Consider the following 19,713-nt stretch of genomic DNA (forward strand, 5'->3'; position numbering starts at 1 on the left):
GTCTGTGGTGCATTGTTAATAGCATTGTGGGCCTATTTGCCGGTTGTCCCTTTCTTTTGTTCATGGGGCGTGTGTGTGTGTGTGCGTGTGTGTGTGCGTGTGTGCGCACGCGCGCTTGTGCGCGCGCACACACCCACACATTTCTGAAATTCACCTTTATTTTTATGGTCTCTGGATTTTGTGTTATGCTTAGAAAGACCTTTCTAGTTTATAAAGATTTTACCCATATTTTCTCTAGTATTTTTATAGATTTCATTCTTTACATTTACATCCCAGATAACAGTGGGTTATATTTTAGTGTAAGAATTAGGACAAAGAGCAAGCTTTATATGTTTCGTATGGCTAGCTAGTTGTTTTAATAGCATTTATTTAAAAAAAAATCAACCTTTTCCCCAAGATTTTAAAGTTCACCTTTATATTATACTCAATTTTCACCTCCTTTGAGTCTGTTTCTGGGTGCTGTGCCTTTCCATTCGTCTATTGGTATGTTTCTAAACCAATACCAGAGCTTTGTAATTTTAATTACCACAGCTTTGTAGTATGCTTCAATAATGTGTTAGGTCAAATCCCCCAATCCATCCCCTTTTTTCTTTTTCAAAAGTGCATTTTAATTTTTTTGAGTTAATACATTTCCTAAATGGTTCGACTTAACACGTCGCTTTACTTTACTAACTAGAATGAATTCTTCTTCCTTCTTAAAAAAATATTATCCAGAAAATGAATTTTAGTGCTTTTCATTTTAGCAAAGCAGGACAAAAAGTATGCCCGTTTGGTGAGGATAGTGACTTTTTGTTCTTCAGGGCTTCTGTTAAGAAACAATATGGTCACTGGTGCTTTAGCTCCCTCTAGCAAACACCCCTCGGCCAAATAGAAAAGCTCTTTTGACATTAGAGCACCAAGATCACTGGAAGTTTGGCCACATCTGCAAGCGAGATCTAGTCTAAAGCTTAATTACATGGTCTAGGACACATCCCAAGTGAGGTATTATTGCTCTCCCGTTCGGAGCTGCTATGGCCATCTCATTCAAAAAAGAGGCAAGGAAAGTATTTTTAAAAGCAGCTGGAAGACTTATAAACACTGATTAACCCATTAATGCCTGATTTTTTTAATTCCCATTTTTATATACCTAGATATGTCAAACTTGAATTTAAAAAATCAGACCACACATATACATATAAATCATTTTCAATTGGATTGGCTGCTAACAGATAGTTATGATTCCTTTTCTAATTTTCCTTTAAATAACAAATGTCTTCAAAAAGTGACCTGTATTTTCTGGCACCACGTCGACTTTGCTTGTTTCTGTCTCTGATTTCCCCAATATTCTCTGGTACATTTGGCTCTAGAAGCAATTTTAGTAAAACTGCTTTCTTACCATCATATATCTTTGTGTTCTAACCAAAACCTCTTCCTCAAGTGTAAGTTTCTTTTATCTTCCTTCTAAAATCTGTCTATTGAGATTTTCTTCCCAGGGTTTTCAAACCTGGCTTTTCACTTCTTACTTCTCCTTCGTTTGCTCTATTACTCTGTATTTTCTCCTGTTCTGATCCTTTTTTCACTTCAGTAAGCACCTTTGGGGAATCTTGCTCAACTCATGCTCCCCAATTTGAGAATTACCTATCTGAGCCTGTGCATGCTCTCCCTCTCCCCCTCAAACCCCTTCCTTAGTAGCTGAGAGCATTCACGAAGGCCTATTAGAAATGGGGTGGAGGGTGAAGACCTACAGAAGAGAATCATAAAGCAAATGGACAGAGAGAAGATGTGGCAAGAGGCCATGTGACCCCAGAGAGAGGAGATGGGAACTGCTTTATGCCTAATGGCGTCTCAATTCTAGTCCTTTGTGAGGATTTGCTGTGCTTATTCTATGAGATACACTTGTCTCTTCCTAATTAATCTGTCACTTGGGGTTAAGTTAGTTGAAGAGGCTTTTGTTTCTTGCTTTCCCTAAGTGTGAGACAACACTTCTATCCCTGAGACATCATCCTGGGTATTCTCATTTCTCCTACATGAAACCCCAATCAATTGAAGAATTTAAAAAATAATACCACTTCTGAATTCATGACAGCAACTTTGGATCTGTGACCCCTGAATCTATGTCTTTAAATTATTAAGTTTCTTTGTTTTCCAAAGGACGGGGCAACTTACTGAAGTTAAGAGTGTGAGCTCTGGGTCAGAATGCCTAAGTAGCCTGAGACCTCAGGACCTCTCTGTGCTTTGGTTTCCCCATATGTAAAATAAGAATAATTGAAGTACCTGCCTTATAGAGATTTGTGAGAATTGAATGAGGTAAGGCATATAAAGCTCTTAGAACAGGGCTGGTGACATCTACACCTGCAGTAAGTGTTCTTGTTGTTGTTGTTATTTATAGTAATACATTCCTCTTGGTTGTCCTCAAGAATTTAACATGTCCATCTCAGGACTTCTAAACTTCCTTCCAAAGAGAGCACAACTGCATAACTCCCTGGTCCTGTCATTTGGCTTCTCAGGTCTGTTTGACTTCAAAGCCTGCACTTATTTCATTAGACCAGCAGTTCTCAAATCTGATTGCATCTCAGATCCCAATGATCTTGAATCTGAATCTTCCAGAAAGGGACTTGGGAATCTTTAGTTTAAAAAACTGCTCAGTTAATGCTAATGGACATGACCATTGAATCAGAGTTTGAGGAACCACTGTGGATTACACTACTTTATGCTCACTAACTTTATCTCTAAAACGGGCACAGTAAATATCTATTTTATATCATTAAGCTAATATATATTGAATCTTTACTGTGTGCCAGGCATCGTGCTAAGGGCTTTCTGTTTATTATCTCACTTAATTCTCACAACAATTCTGTGAAGTAGATAATTGGTTATTCCCATATTACAGATGAGGACACTGAGGTACAAAGTTTAAGTTAGTTGATAAAAATCATTTCAGCTAGCAAGTGTGGAGAGTCAGCATATCAACTGCTGGGGTTAATGTCAAGATTATATTAGATAATGTATTTAAAGCACCTAACACATAGTACGTGCTCCATAAATGTTTTATTTCCTTTCCTTTTATCTATATGATTCTATTCATGACCAGGGAATTTTAGATTGAGGACAATATTGTGATCTTAACAGTGCCCAGAGAATTGAAAATTCAATATTCTGAAAGGTAGACAGTAAATGGGAAGTAGGTACCAGTGGAAGATAGAGGTGTTTAGTATCTCCAACAGAGAGAAACACAAAGGAAAGTATAATTATGTATAGAAGAATAGGTGCATGTGAGGAGAAACAGTAGCTTGGCCACTGAGGCCACAGGATTGTTGTGAAGGTAGGAAAAGTCAGGGTGGTAAACCTTAAAAAAGGAAAGCCAAAGTGTGATGATAGAATCACATCATCTCAGAGGGGCAGAGTCCTAAATAGATACCTATTCCAGCCCCTCTCCCACCACATGGTCATCCAATTCTTACTTGGACACTTTCCGTGACAGTAAACTCAACCTATCAAGGCAAAGGAAGCTTTAGTTTTTAGAAAATTCTTCACACTTATTCATTCTAGAGTTTCTATTTACAGGTCCCCTTTCCACCCCTTAGAGCCTTGAATAATGTCTAATTCCTCTTCTGTTTGACAACTCTTCAAATATGTGAAGACGGTTACCTTGTGCCCCCTGGGGCAAACCCTTCTGCTTCCTTTAATCTTTCCTCATATAACTTAGTTCCCAGCCTCTTTACATCCTGGTCCCTCTCTCTGTGCATGTAGAAAATTTTTCTTCGCCAAGCCTTAACTGGAGAGAGCCTACTGTCATCTTGATGGTAACTGGTGTGGCATAAAGGTTTTGGAATTAAATAAACCTGGTTTGAATTATGGCATGCCCCCTATTGTGTGACCTTGGACCAGCTGGTTAAACTAGGAGTTTCAGTTTCCTCATCTGTAAAACAGGGCTGCAGGATTAAGGGAGAAGATGCAGAGAAAGCATTTAGCACAGAATAGATTCTGCACAAATGTTCATTCTTTCTACCCTTCCTTCTGGTCAACATGGATTCAGTAAACAGCATCTTTAGGTTATGGTTAGTTAACCAGTTATTCGTCCAATTACCTATACTAGAATCTAGGCTCATATTTATCTTGTCCACAATATCTTGACAAGTGCATTGCTAAAATCCCACTTACACAGAATGGTCTCCTCATGAAATCAGGGCGGAGACAACGTTAACAGCAGTATGATTCCACTTACATATAAACTTAGGAAAAGTAATAAGCTGCCAATGAAGTTGGTTGACCTTGAAAACAGTCAAACTCAAAAAGTCAAGCCACAAACACTATTGGGCAACTGCTCTGTGCCTAGCAATGAGCTGGGGATGGGCACCAGTTTCACAATGGTTAAAATTCAGTGTCTCTGTTCAAGGAACAAGGCTAGAATTCTAGAATCATAGGCTGGGTCACAGAATTGAGTGCAGTGATTTAGTTCCATTTGTTCACTATCCAGTCAACGAACGTTTATGGAGCATTTACTCAGTGCCAGGCTCCTGCCTCCAACCTTCCACTCTACCGCTGTTAGGTACTAAAGGGGCACCGGGTGAGTATAAAAAAAGAATAGTCCTTGTATTCAGGGAGTTTGACATCTAGAAGCGTTGGGAGCTCTTTGCACTAAAAGCCCTCTCCTAAGTGCTGAAGATGCAAAAAAAAAAAAAAAAAAAAAAAAAAAAGGACAGATTCTCTGTCGTATTCAAGTTGTATATTGTTATATTTTCTGTACTTGTTTCTTTCTGTCTCACTCCAGGGACACATTTTTTTGCGGTGGAGACCGCGGACAGTGGGACAGTGTCTGCCACACAGTAGGTGGTCAAAGTCTGGCTACTGGAAGGAAATGCAATGGAATCGCTCCGGGCTTCAGTTTCCTCTTTTGAACGAGAATGACGGCTCCAGCGGGACGCCTGGAGGTCAAGAGTAACGAAAAGAACTAAGAACACTTGGATGGAAAAGCCTTCTAGAAATACTGTGTTCGTTCTCTCTTTTGGACTTCAGCAAACCAGGGTGCTTCAGGAAGGGTATAGCGCTCCTTCTCCCTAAAATTGATTTCTTAGATGGAGTTGTGGTAGGGAAGTGAGGAAATACAGCTTTTAGTCAGGGTGCTCCGAGTGAAGGAGGGGAAACAGAGGTGAGATAGGTGAGCCTGATGCAAGCCTGGGACCTAGAGAAGGAGGACATCCTAGGCGACTGCAAGGAGCACGGCGTCTTCTCCCGCAGTGGCCACGGTGAGCTTGAGACCTGAAGGGAAAGGCAGAGGGCAGGGGCGAGGAAATTCAGAGAAAGCGCGCAGATTGGTCCTTTCCTCGGGGCGTGCGCTTCTGTGTGCCAAGCGATTGGTGGCGGGAAAGTAGCAGGTAAACCGGCCCCCTCCGCCTCTTCATTGGCCAGCGGCCTCTCTAGCAGTCACACAACTGGCCAGCAGGGCACCGAGCCGCGCGCTGATTGGTCAGAGGGGACCACCGAGTCCGGCTCCATTTGGGCGCTCGGATTGGTTGGCGGAAAGAGGCAGGTATCCGGGCTCCGCGGCTCCTCCATTGGTGGGCGGGGAAGGGGGGTTGGGCACAGCGATTGGTGGGCGGGGGGCCGGGCCTGGGCCGGCGGGGAGCGGATTGGTCGGAAAGTAGGTTAGTGGTGCGACATTTAGGGAAGGCAGAAAGTAGGTCAGGGACGGAGGTGCCTGTTTACCCGCGCCGGACTCACCGCCGCCGCCGCCGCGGGATCGGAGTGGGGGCGCGGGCGCGGGCGCTCTCGGAGAGCCACGGTGAGTGTCGGGATGGCGGTGGACAGCGGCGCGGCCCGGAGCACCCCGTCGGGGGCCGTTAGCAACCTAGCAGGCGCTGCGACCCCGCCGCCGCCCGGGGCGCAGCCCGGCCGCCGGGGAACCCTGCCCGACGTGCCCGCTGCCGGCCTTAAAGGGCCCGTGCCCGCTCCCTACCCCCACCCGGGCCGTGGGGAGGCTGCGCCCCTTAAAGGCGCCGCGCCCGTCCGCCCCCATCCTCCCTCGCGGGGGCTGGTGCTGCGGGCTAGGGCGCGCAAAGGTGCCGCAGGCGACCCTAAAGGGACCGGGAAAGTGTCCGCGGGAGTACCCACCTCCCCTCCGCGGGCATCGCTACCTGACGGGGATAGGGAGCAGCTAGCAGCCTCTTAAAGGGACAGCTCCGCTCTTTGGGAGCAATGACCGGCTGAGGGCAAGTCCTAGGATGTATCCCCAGGACCTGCGGGGACCCTCGAGAGGACTATCCTTGACCGCTGCCCTGCAAGGGCGTTGGGCGAGCGATTCCGCTTCTGCCCTTCCTCCTCTCCTTCACTTCCCTTTCGGGAGCCTGCAGGGCTGGGTGGGGGCGGGGAGGGCGTCTCCGTCGGGCTTGGGGAGTCCGAGCCTGCCCTCCCCTTTGGCCCTATCGCGGGGGCTGGCGCAGCAACCCGGGAATCCCCGGCTCGAGATGGGGCCGATCCCAGCCTGCGAACTTTCGGCCGGCCTGCGCCGTCTGGGTCCTGGGCAGCCCCGGGAGCAGCCCCAGTGAGTATGCGAGCAGGTGCCCCACGGCGCGGGGATGTAGCCCGGCGTCCAGGTGTGGGCCCGCCGCAGGCCGGGGAGCCCTGGAGCCCCGCTGAGGGCGCAGCAAGGCTAGCTTGAGCACCAGGTTTGACAGATGTCAGAGAAGAAAAAAGGTTCCCGCTCGCGATTGCCGTGCGTTGACAGCCAAAAGAGCTTTCGTTTGTTCCGAGGAGTGGAAGAATAGAAATGAATGCCGACCTTGTGAGGCGCCGAGTCAGCCGCCCTGAGGGGTCTTGAGAGCCGGCCGCGCGGCGCACGCAGGTGCCGGAAGGCAGGCGCAGGGGAAGAAAGAGTTACACCGGACATTGGCATCGGTTGTCAAGTTTGTGCTGGCCGGCGGGGGACCAGGCAAACACCCCTCATACCGCATTCCTTGTCCCCTTTTCCTTCCCCCGCCTCAGCGCCTTCCCGGTTATGTAGCGTTGTTTTGGCATTTTGGCGTTTGCGGTCTCTTCTCCCTCTTACATAGTTGCTCGTCAGCAAAGAAATATTAGCCAAATTTTACCACCCAGCTTCCAGAAATAAGATTCGGTATTTATAAAGAAACATTTCTTGACCGTACCTATGTTTCCAGGATCTACTTTTTTAAAAGATAAATGTCATTTCCCACAACACTTTTCTCGCTATTTGTCCTTCTAACATCTGCTGCTGTTCTCTCCCGTTTAATCTATTTTCATATGATAACTATTATTTTAATTCTTCTGGTCCCATTGATATCAGGATCTGTCAATTTGGTTTGGTGGAGTTTTTAATTAATGTACTGGTTGAATCATGAGCTTAAAATAATCATTGCTGCTCCTGAGCAGTTTTGAATAATCTCATGCTCTCTGTGCTTGCAAGAGAAAAAAAACATCACTGCTTTTAAATTTGATTTCCATATCAATGAAACTCCAAAAATATTTTTTAAAACACATAATTGAATCTTTCAGTCCATGCTCTGTTACTGAGTTCACTTTATTGATAAGTCTTTAAAACAGTTTGTTGAACATATTAAAAAGGCTTTAAAATTTCTTAGGCATGATTTAAAATTGTTTGTATTACCTAAAGCCAGATCTGTAGAGACCTTTTGGTTTTGAATGTAGATGTAGCCAGTGAATAATGATAATAATAATAATAAGTTAAAACTATAGTTGAATTTATACCTTTTTCCAATCCCTAAATTTAAAACAAGGGGGAGAGAAAGGAGCAGGTGTGATGGAAGAGCACTAGCTTGAAAGTTAAAACATCCTGATTCCAGCCCAGAATTAGGCTTTTGGGGCTTTACCTCTTGAGGCAAGTTGCTAAACCTTTCTGGGTTCTATTAGCCTCAGATGGAAAGTAAGGCAGTTGAACAAGGTGATCTCAAAGGTTCCTTCTGCTGTAAAGTTCTGGGCATCTCTAAATATTTAATACATTTGAATTCAGGTTGGTATTTACATGTTGGAACCTCCAGAACATCTGAGCTGAAGTCCCATTTTCAGAGGAAACTTAAACAGATCAACAGATGGTGTTTTAAAGAATCCATTTCAAATGATTTATAAAATGATGACTTCTCAGGAGTTTGCTATTTGCAAAAGAGGTTTGCCTACCACAGGGAGGAAAAGGAAGTGACCATACTTTCAGATTTTTCCCTCTACACCAACAATCTCTACCCTATTTATATACCAGATGATGGACAAGCACTGTAGAAAGACTTGGCTATGTTAACAAAACTGCATAAGAATATGTAAACTAAATATTTAATATCTTCCTTTGGTATAAGGGTTGCCTTTCTTCTATGAGTTTCTATTTATGATTCTGTCATCAACTCTCACTATGGTGGGAGAAAGACAATATTAAAGAAGCAGCTTCTGTCCTTTGCAATGTTACAATTATAGGTTTTGATTTTAGTTAGCCTGATGGTAGACACTTGCGAGGAAGTAAAAAACTCCTTTGTGGACCTTGAGGTTTAGTTAGGAGCCCAGAAACACAGGCATGTCACCTTTCTCCCATAGATCTTTCCTCATTGCCACTTTATCACAATACCTGGACTTACCCCCAAACACCACCCTGGCTTTTCTCCTCTCCTTCTCTTGGAACAAGACCTACTCTGACTTAAGCTCCCTCAGTATCTCTTGCTTCCTGCTCAAAATGTCCTGTCTTTTACCCTGTGCCTCCTCCTCTCCTCTCAATTCAGAAAAAGCAAGTGGATATCTCTTCTGTTCCCTCTTCTTGGACCCTCACTTTGGGTGGGAGCCTGGATTCTGGTAGAAGGACCTAGGACTTGGGTTTGGGCTGTATGGCTTTTGACAAAATCCCCCCGCCCTGACTGCAGGCTCCTTCTCTATGGTGTAGTGACAGTGCCTGCCTCATGGAGTCTGTATGAGAATCAAGGGAGATGATGCATGTAAAATGCTTGGCACACAGGAAGCCCTCCCTTCGTGCCTGCTGTCACTCCCTCCCACCGCTGCCAGGGTCCTGTCACTAGAATATCCTTTGTACCGTTTGTCTTCATCCTCCTTACCAGTCCCAGAAAAACCTTTGTCTTGAGAGGAAGGATGAGAGGGAAAGAAACAGACCTGTGACGGGCCTGCCCACAGCAGGCAGCTTTCATATGTCTACACTTGGTGCCCCTGAGTCTGTATGTCTCTCTTTCCTGCCTGGCCGGCAGCCTCTCACAGGACTGTGAATGTTCACCTTTTCCACACTGTCATCTCTTCCATTCTTAGCCCCCACCCTAATTTGTATTTCTTCTCAAAGATTTCCAAAAACTTTAAGTCTTGAATTCTAGGGGCCCCGCTCTTGGTCCAAATGGTCGTTTTTGGCCCCTTTGCAGCTTTTACCCTGCCTGTCTTTCTCTCCTTCTTGAAATCCCTTCCTTCCTCAGCCTTTGGATTGTGATGCTTTTTTGATTCTCTTCCTGCATACCGTAAAGGTAGGTGTCTGTCCTGACCTCCACTCTTCATATTATTCCCTCACCCGGGGTCCCATTTTTAGTCCTGATCTGTCTCTCCTGCTTCAGCTGCAAGCACTTCCACTATACACATTAACAGCAGCCTATAGCCAGCATTTGTGCCTTGGTGTTACAGGTTGCAAACTACTTGCAAGCACTGTCTCATTTCATCCTCCTAACACCCTGGTACTTGTACCCCCTCACTCCCAAGCTGTCCTGAGAGGCAGTTTGGTTGGGTGGTTAAGAGCATAGACTTTGGAGCCAGAGTTCATATCCTAACTGCTCCTTACTGGCTTTATGACTTGTGGTCAAATTGCTTTGCTCTTTGGTGTCCTCATCTACAAGAGATCACTGTAGTCTCTATCTCAAAGAGTTGTGGTGTGGATTAAATGAGTTAAAACTTTAAAAATACTTGAAGCTATTCATGGCACATAGTAAGCACTCAGTGAATGTTAGATGTCTGTATTGCTGCTCTTTCTTGCCTGTCCATATCCAGCCCACCTGTCTACCAGGCCTTGCTGTGTGCATAGGACTGTCCAGTCAAACTGAAGGGCCATTCCATGCCCCAGCCTCCTCGTATTGAAATCGTACTCTGCTTTAAGACCCAGCTCAAATGCTTGGTCCTCAAGGAGATATTTCTTCATTTTGATTTTCTTCCTCCCCTTGCCTGGAAGCAGTGCGCCCCAGCCATGGATCTAGCTCTAATTCTCTTAGGTACTGCTGTATTCTATATCATATTGGGCTGTCTCTGGGAATGTCTCACCAGCTTGCTCAGGCCAAGCACTTTGTGGGGAGTTCATTTTGGTTTCCCAAAATGACAGGCATAGGGAGCCTTCAGGATATGCTTGTCCAATTCCAATTAACAGTCTGGAGAGAAGAGATGGGAAGGCATAGGCACTCAAGGACTAAGCAGGTGGAGGGAAGGGAGATACACCTGCAGAGAGGTGGGGGCATGAGATGAGGGATGCGACAAGGGCATAAGTGGACATAGTCATGAGTAATAGGTCTGCATGGAAGGAGAGCTTGAGTTGGGGACATAACATTTAAGAGATGGAATTGGATAAGCTTTAGTCATCTTTGTTTCAGGGGAATGTTGAGTGCTGGCATATGATTGCAAATGATTTTTACATTAGTACATGCTGTTCTTTTAAATAGTATAAATTCTTGTTTATCCACCCTGGTTAAAGAAGGGGATGGATGCCCTGCTAATTTAATATTCTGGTTAATTCTCTACCCGTTGGATTTTGTATATCTACTGAGTAAAACATTTACATGTATTTATGCCTTCGACGACTAGTTTGAAATGTGTGACCCGGACAAATTGGTTAGCTTCTTTGAGTCTGATTTACCTCATGTGCAAAATAGGAATAACAATGATGGTAGTAGCAGCTAACATTTATTGAACATTCTCTGTGTCAGTCATCATATGTTTATTAACTCGTTTAACCCTCATAACAACCCCATGAGGTAGGTGGGATGATTATCCTCATTTATCCACAAGTCAGGTGGTTTTATAAACTGCTCAAGGTTACTCATCCGGTAGGGGGTGGGACAGGATTTGTGCACAGGGACTCCAGATTCTGCTTTCTACTCACTGTAGCAGATGCCTCCTGAGAGGAACTATTGGATTAGATCCTGTATGTGAAGCACCCAGCACCGTGCCAGGAGCCTACTAGGCCCTCAGTGAATGGTGACCAGTCTTATTTTTGACAGATGTGTTATGCACATCCTTTTCAGCAAGACTAAAATCTTTGGCAGTGGGACACAAGGGCTTGTGAGCATTATTCTTACATCCTATTGTGCATTTCTATCTCTCTTGCTTACTTCTGCCTTTCTGTGGCATTGCTCTTACACAGGCAGGCCGTGCATGTGGCTCAGCCAACCTCTCCCCAAGCAGCTTCTTGTGTGAGATGAACCTCTGAACAGAACTCATTACTCCCTGCCCCCATCATAGCCATCTGCAGAGCTCCTCGCTGCGAGGAGACCTTTTCAAAGTCTCTCACCTTCTTCCTCCTCTCTCCCAGCTCCTTACCCTAAAGACAGACATCCACAGCCCGGGTGTATGTGTGTGTGTGTGTCTGTGTGTATTTAATGCCAGTTGTTCCCCCAAATACATTTAGATAGTGAGGGAAATATTGTTTTATGTCAAGAACCTGTTACATAAAAATGTGTTATATAATGTTCAAATATATACTGCACAGGGAAGTTAGATGCCACTTTTTTCCCCCAAAGAATAAAAAGATAATAAACATAGGCTGCACTGAATATAATTAATCTTGGATTTGGAAGACGTGCAAAGACAAGCTCTGCCCTCGGAGCTATCGTTCTGAACTTCTGTTATCCTCCTTGAGTGCTCCAACTGTAGGATGTACGGGAAGTTGACCTGAATCTGCCATGGAATGCTATTGTGAGATACTCTGGAAATTGTCTTTTTTTAAAGAGGAAAAAACACCTTGACATCTCGCTTACTTACATCTCTCTCGTGTATAAGCAGAGGGAAGAAGTTCTTTTTGCCCCTCCTAGTTGGACTACCCAGGTCATCTTCTAACCAGTGTTCTGCTCTACGCTCTACTTCCTTCACTTCTTCCCACACGATATGGCCAACTTTGCCTTCCAAGAACAACCCTGTGCCCATCAGCATGTGGTTGACGCCCAGTGTCCAGTCCTCCAGGCTCTCCAGAGTCTCACCTTGTTCCTTCTTACCAGCCCTGCTCCTCATCCCCAACCACCATTTCTATCAAAGCCCAGTGCCCGAGGTTCCCTTCTGCTTGTCTCTGCCCTGCCATGCCAGGAGTATCCCGTGCCATACTCTCTCCTGGTATATGTTTTTGCTCAAGTCACTCCCTTGACCTAAGAGGCTCTCTTCTTTGCCCCAGCCTGCCTTGAGTCTCATTTCTTCGGAAGCCTCCCTGATGACATTTGCCCTTTTTGCGTGCCCACACACGCTCTCTCTCTTTTTACTTTTCACTGCCAGCCATTCATTCAGAAGCATTAGTAGTTCACATTTAGCAAATTATAATATCGTATCTAATCAGGATGGTCAGTTCTCTCATTTTTAAATTGTTTCATGAATAATTATCTTGTCCTCACTTCCTACTCTCCAACTCTACTCATTTACTCATTCAATGAAGTTTATCATTGCTTATCATGTGCATAGCACCGAAGGCACAGCAGTGAACAAAACAAAATCCTAGTAAGAGGAGGCAGTCAATAAACAGTTAAACATGTTAACTCCTGGTAGTGATAGATGCTAGGAAAGCAATCAAATAGAATTAAAGAAATAGTAGTAATGAATGATGGGAACGAGGTTGCTTTAGCTGGATTCTCCACGGAGGCCTCTCTGAAGAGGTAACATTTGAGTTCAGCTGCAGGAAGATCTGGGGAAAGTATTCCAGGAAGAGGGAACAACAAGTGCAAAGGCCCTGAGGTTGGAGGTAGCATGATTGTTTTCGAGGAAAGTAAAGGCCAGTGTAACCGGATTATGAGTTCCTTGTTTACAGATGTCTTATCCTTCTCGTAACCCTTAGCCCAGTGCTAGAAGGGCCCTGTAAATACTTGCAGACAGAATTGGAGCATTTGCCCTTGGTTATATATTGTATAAATACCAGTTTGCTATACTCTGCTCAGAAGGCTTTTAATAAAACATCATATTGTATATACACAAATTAAGAGTTTGTAGGGCTTTCTTATAAATATACTCTTAGTGCGTATCACCAACTATTACTGTTTTATTTATATTTAGTGTAGCGTTTCAGAGCTCCGATTCTGTTTTACATGCACAGTCACCTCAAAAACAGGTTTTGTTCCAAAAGTTCATTTGTAAGGCAGTTGATAGGAATTTAGGATAATTTTTTTAATAGAAAAAAATGAACTAAATGGTGGTTTAGTTCCTAGGCAAGCCCACAAAAGCCATTTAGTGCTGACTATAGCTGAAACCATACTGTTTAGTACTGAAGCATTACCAGAATTAATTAAGCCTTCTGAAGCTGAACCCCCTCATCTGTATAGCATTATAGGTCATTTACTTTTTGCATTAATTTACCTTTGTCACGTCTCCTACTATTTTTCCAGTCTGTCAAAAAGTTTTGTAAAAGGGATTTTTACCTTTGTGCCTTTATGGTTTTATTTCATGTGTTATAAATGAGACAGTGGTGTGGGGAGTGGGAAAAACCCTGGACTGGGAGCTGGGAGATGCCCAGGCTCTAGTCTTGGCTGAGCCTCTTACTTGCTGCATAACTTTAAGTTGCCTCCATTCAACTTTGATTTTGCAGGTCCTTCTTGGCTATAAAATCTTGTTTCTTACTGTGACAGGAAAACACACGTTTCATTTTTGAGCCTGCCTTCAGATGGCTACTTCCAATTTCTTTTTGACGAAGTAGATGGCATACAAATAATGAGGAGCTCAGAAAGTTTCCATGTATGGTGCTTAACAGTTACGCATTCAATATGAACCTTGATTTTGATCTGCTATCTTTCTTGATGAGTTGAAAGAAATTTTGTCCTAGAACTTTTGGTCCAGATAAGATTCCTGTGTTCTTGGCCAACTTATCTTCCATATAATTATGTAAATCATTTTTTTTCTTTTTAACTCTTAGGGATAAAAATGGGGACTATGGTTTGTTGCTTATGAAATATACTTATAAATGCCCTTAGGGAATGGAATGAGTTTGCAAGAGAGGTGGGATCAAAACAATTTTAAATGTTAAATGCAAAGCTATTTTCAGTAAGCTGCTGGAATAGGAAAAAAAAAAAATTTTAAGGCTTTAGACTATAGAAGAGATTTCTGCTCCAAAGGAGAAAAGAACCTCCGGTTTTTCAGCGGTGAAAACTACTGATCCTTTAACTAACTACCGTCTCTCCCTTTCTCCTTTCCCACCTCTGAGTTTTGTTTTTGGCATCATGTGCCAAATTTGCTATTTGAGAAGTTTGATATTTAAATGACGTTAGTGGCAGAGCTTAAGCAAGACTTAGGGTGTTAGGGACTTAGAGGTCAAATGATTTAGCGTACAGAATGTTATGTTGTGAACATCCCCAGTACATTCTAGAGTGAGGGAAGCCTCATTGGGAGTAACAGCACTTTAAGCACTGCCTCTGTTTGGTCAGTACATTCTATCTATCTATCTATCTATCTATCTATCTATCTATCTATCTATCTATTTATCTTGCTTGAAGGCATAGCAAAGAGTTAGTGCAAAAAGTTGTTGCTCTGTAGATTACACTTTGAAGCCAGAAGGTGACATTATACCTAGCTTTCCTCCTTAGATGCCGGAATATGAGCAGGAATTCTGTCTGTTTTGTTTTCTGCTGTATCCTCAGCAACTAAGACAGTGTCTGTGCAAAGTAGTCCCTCAATAAATAGTTGCTGAATGAATGAATTCATCTTGGGAACACCTCAACTCTCTTTCCTTCTGTAATAGTACAGGCTCATGAACTTGGTCTTGCAAGGGACTTTGGAGTTTAGGTCACCATTTCCTTTTGGCATCTGTGTTTTTCTTATTCTTCAGGTTGGCCATATGTCAGTATATTTTAACTGATGATCGGGAATTAACCAGCAGTGGTTGTCCCTGCCCTGCTGATGTTCATCTTTATGTTATCTTTAATTGGCTTCAAAGTACAGCAAATCAATAGCTGAACGACATCAACTTAAAGAAAAACTTGTTATGTATTTGTTTGGGCATAATACTACACATTTATTTACTCGGTCAGTATATATCTGAAGGATCGTATATCAGTCACCATGCTAGACCCAGAGAAAGAGCAGAAATAGTTGTTGTGGCCAAAGAGCCTGCAGTTTCATCTACTGGTGGAAGATAATCCAAGGCCATGTATGATGCCAATAAAGTGGTCTAAATTATGAGTGCTGCAGAAATTTAGAGGCCGGAGAGAGCTTTGCAGGTTGTCATGGTAGGGAGGAGGTTTCATGGAAATGATCAGGTTTAATCCAGGCCTTTAAGGATGGGTAGGATTTAAATTCACAGACCAGGATAGCACAGGCATTTCCAGGGAGTGGATGGGTGGCAACGTAGCACAACTGAAAGCACGGAGGTAGGAATGATCAGTTCGTATTCATGGACATAGACTTGCCTAGAATGGAGGGTTCTTAAATAATGGTAGGAAGTTAAGTTTGGAAGATCATTCAAGGCCTAAACCTGAAGCATGTCATTTCAGATGATAATAATTCTAATGTAGTTCTTATGATGCTCTTAGCATTTCACATGTATTATTGCATTTAATTCCTACAAAACCCCATGAAGTGGGTCTTATTATTAGCCTCATTTTAGAGATGAGGAATCTGAGGCACAGAGTGATCCAATAACCTGCCTAAGTCACATAGCTGATAAGCAGTAGATTCAGGCTTAAAAAACAGGCCCGGAGGTTCTTGATCACCGGACCCTGCTGTCTCCTAGTATCCTCCAGATACAGGATTTGGGTTTGGTTGGGGGTTTTTGAGTCATGCACTGAAAATAGACAAGGCTCTATTTAACCCACTCCATTTTGTAGATGAAGAAACAGTGAGGTTAAGTTGCAAGTCAACGTTTACTTAGTGAGGTAGAGCCTGGCAGGCAGTGGAGAACCACTAAATTTGTTTTATTATGATTACTATGATAGTGACGTGTAATAATTCTCCCTGCAGCCTTAGTCCAGTATAAGTGTTCCAGCACTAACTGCAGCAGGGACCTGATAGGAGGCTGCTAGCTGAATCCAGACAGAGGGTGAGAGGAAGCCAGAACTGGGAAGTAATTGTCAATTATGTTAATCGGCATGGCTGTTTTCAGTCACCCTTTAGATTTCTAGAGTGCGGGGAACATCTGCCTGTGTGAACGGCTTTCAAGTATGTGAATCTGCACTGTACTGTGACCACGGAACCTTAGTTAATGAATTCTCCAGAAGCAGAGCACCATTAATGAAAGTCAAATGTTTAAAAACAAATACTCACATTTTCTGCAATGAGCGCCGGATTGGGGGCTAGATAACCTATATTCTAAGGTGCTTCCATTACAGATAGCCTTAGCAATCACTTAATGTCTCCAACTGGCTTATTCCTTGTCTGTGGGACAGGTATAACAATTCTTGCCCAGCCCCTTACTGTGTGGTTCTGAAGCAGGAGTGAGATAAGGAAAGGTTTTGAAAGCTATAAATTTGCTCCCTGGTTGTAGGGAGCAGCTCCTAGGTTTTAACAGTGAAGGTGTGCTGGCCTTACAGGGATAGCCTGGAGGGTGCAGAAGGAAGTTCCCTGCCTCCGGGGCATGTTTAGGGATGTGGCGCTGTCCATCAAGTGGGTGCTGATAGACCTCGCTTTGCTGGGTAGGGCCATATTTTAAAGGTGATGGTATATTTCAGCCTTAAAGATGGGGAACCACAGCCTGGGCCTGGATGGAAAAGTTTGACATAGATATCTAAGTTAATCTATTCTCTGCATAGACCTGTTAGGGTTATAATGGGCAGCTGTGAACCAGAAAAACAAGTGTCAGAGTATAGCCAGCTGGCCAGTTGAGCATTCTTGGATGCTTCACCTATCCTGGGGCATTAGGCAGAAATCCAGAAGAACCTTGATTAGCCTTTGGAATTAGTGGGCGAGCCAGTATGCTGGCCAGCTAATACCCGGTTACAAAGCCTGTAGCAAACTCTTGACATTGAAGGATGGAAAATTTGCCAAATCTTAATTTTTGTTAGTATTGCATGATGTATCTATCATCATCGTCATTGTCATTATTATTATTATTAATTATTAATAGCACTACTTAACCTTTGAATATTTACCATCTGCCAAGAACTGTGTTAAGTGCTTACATGCCTTTCCCCATTTAATCTTCACCATAGCCCTGTGGGGTGGGCACCATTAGTCCCACTTTCTAGTTAGGCAGACTGAGACCTAGAAATACCTCAGAGAACTCACAGAGAGTGGAAAAACTGTTATTCAAACCAAGGACAGTCTCAGTCTGAAGCGTCCACTCTTAACAGCTGCAACCTTCTTCTTCCCTTTCCTGGCCCCCTGAAATGTTTCCTGTCTCTGGTTTTGAGGTTTCTGACAGCACTGTGGGTCTTTGGAAGGCATTTTTGGTCGACAGACATGTTGCCACATAGTGGTTTCAGCTCACTGTGGCTCTCCCTTCTTCACAGCCATGGCTGACATCTAGCAGCTCTCGCCGGCTGCTCTGTGGCTCATCAGCAAATGGATGCCAGTGATGAATGCAGCAGATTGACTAACTCTTGCTGGCTAATACACGTGGGGAGTTTTAAAGAGAAGGAAAGAAGACAGCAAAAGAAATTGCTCTGGGTTGGTTTTTCAAAAAAAGTGGCTGGAAAACTTGTAGTCTGCTCAGTTTTCATGTTGATGCTCATGAAAATCTCCCCACAAAAGCTTTTCCAAATGTCATGATCCTGGTAACACACCATTTACCTCTGTGTATGATTTACAAAGCAGTTTTTACTGCATGGTCTTGTTTAGTCTTCACAACAACCCCCTGAAAAGAGATATTATAAGGACAAGTCGTACGGGCTGGGAAGTACCTAGAGAGCTACTGTTCAGGCTCCCAAAGCTAGTCGGTGGCAGAGCCAGGACTTAAACCCTGCTTTTCTGATTTAACTTCAACTCTCTTCCTCTTTGCTTTATCGAAAGTGTTCTTAAATGTTCTGATTTACTGTATTTAGAAGTCAGCAGGCACTTTAAGTGAAGTATTTTGTGCTACACAGTTACTGAATCAGAATAAATAAAAGTCACATGATTGGTTGTTGTGTTGGGTTTAATTGCTTTGCACCTACTTTGTATGGTTCAAAATATACATAGATCCTTTGTGGTATGTTATTGAATCAGCAGTTCTAGCTTTAAAAGTTCCATGGCTTTAATAGATGATAAAACATGGAGTTTATATTATTCCTTTAAAAACTTGACCATGGAGTTCTTGGTTAGGAACACAAGCTCTTATTATCACATTGTTTCCATGGAGAAATTAGCCTTGGCTCACATTATTCCAGCTCTCAGTGCCTTTTCTAGGAATGGAGTGCACTGCTGTCAGAGGACTGGTCATGCTTATTACGTAGCACTCTCTTCCCTCCTGTTACTGCAGAAGGCTGATTTGTTTTTCTGGGCCCTCTCAGTTTTTCCTGTGACCTGAACATAAATTGTCTTTGAGGTCCTAGTTTCATTTTTTAAAAAGTTTTCCATGAAATAAGCCTGAATGGAACACTTTCTTATGTAGTTTTGTACATCCCCTTTACAGTATTTCATTGGCGAAAAGGGGCTATGCTAAGAAATATTGGACTGGTCTCGCTCAAGCTTCTTTTATTAGTTGCGACACAGTAAAGTTCCTGTATTAAAGAGATCCATAGACACAAAGGCCGAAACCAGGTAGAAGCTCATTTCTCTCTCATGTGCTAGTCTAGAGTAGATAGTGGTCCAGGGCTTCTATCTTTAATAAGTGGCTTCCACTTGGTGGTTGAAAGTGGAAGCTTTGGTTTTTACTCTTTGCCAGGGGAAGGTATCAAGGGGCACGCATGCAGTCATTTTAAGGGCTAGGCCTGCAAATAGCATCCCGGTGGCCAGAACTTAGTCATATGGCTACATTTAGCTGCAGAAGAGGCTAGGAGATATCTTTAGTTGAGAGGCCATGCATCCAGCAAAACCTCTGTTTTTAAAGGGTGAAGAAGAGATACAACATTGGGGGAAGTTAGCAGTCTGCTATATCATGGTACCAATGGGAGAGAGTAAATAAAATTTGAAGCTGGTGCCAGAATAGCTGGAAAGATATCTGAGTCCAGGGTCAGAATCTGAGTCCAGGCAGGCACACAGAAATCAGGGCATATGCAGCCATCTAGAGGCCGGGGCAGCTCATTGCTCAGAAACTAGGCAGCCAGGTAGAACCCAGGTGCTGGAAGGAATATGAATAATCCAGAAGACTTTAGTTGTTAGAGGAAATTCATCAGTGTGAGTGATATAATAGAAAGAGCACTGGTTTAGGAGTCAGAGACCTTCATTTGAGTCCAGCCCTTCCACTTCATCACCTGGAGCAAAATATTCCAATGAATATCTGCTTTATCATCTAAAATATGGGAATAATGGTGATGGCCTTTCCTGTCTTCTCAGCTTAATATGAAGATAATGTGTGGGGAAGTGGTATGCAATCTGCAGCCTCATGGACATGGGCATAGCATCTGTGTTATTCACCTTTATGACACTAGCACCCAGCCCAATGTCTGGCATGGACATTTCTCGAAGTGTGAAATATTATGAGAGGTAGGGAGA

General features: G+C 43.5%; 1 protein-coding gene across 7 annotated transcripts in view; it reads left to right on the forward strand.

The window, feature by feature from the left end:
- Window positions 1-5,604: 5,604 nt before the first annotated feature.
- Window positions 5,605-19,713, forward strand: part of ARNTL (aryl hydrocarbon receptor nuclear translocator like) — a 100,334-nt gene continuing 86,225 nt past the window's right edge. For 5 of the 7 annotated variants that reach the window (XM_006905651.3, XM_006905655.3, XM_015596746.2 and 2 more), the window contains exon 1: window positions 5,607-5,761. The gene's annotated coding sequence lies outside the window, so the exon portion shown is untranslated. Of the gene's footprint in view, window positions 5,762-19,713 lie in introns of all 7 variants that reach the window. The other 2 variants (XM_006905653.3, XM_006905654.3) reach the window with 2 other exon arrangements.

Source organism: Pteropus alecto, unplaced genomic scaffold (assembly GCF_000325575.1).
Source record: "Pteropus alecto unplaced genomic scaffold, ASM32557v1 scaffold461, whole genome shotgun sequence".
Taxonomy (NCBI): Eukaryota; Metazoa; Chordata; class Mammalia; order Chiroptera; family Pteropodidae; genus Pteropus; species Pteropus alecto.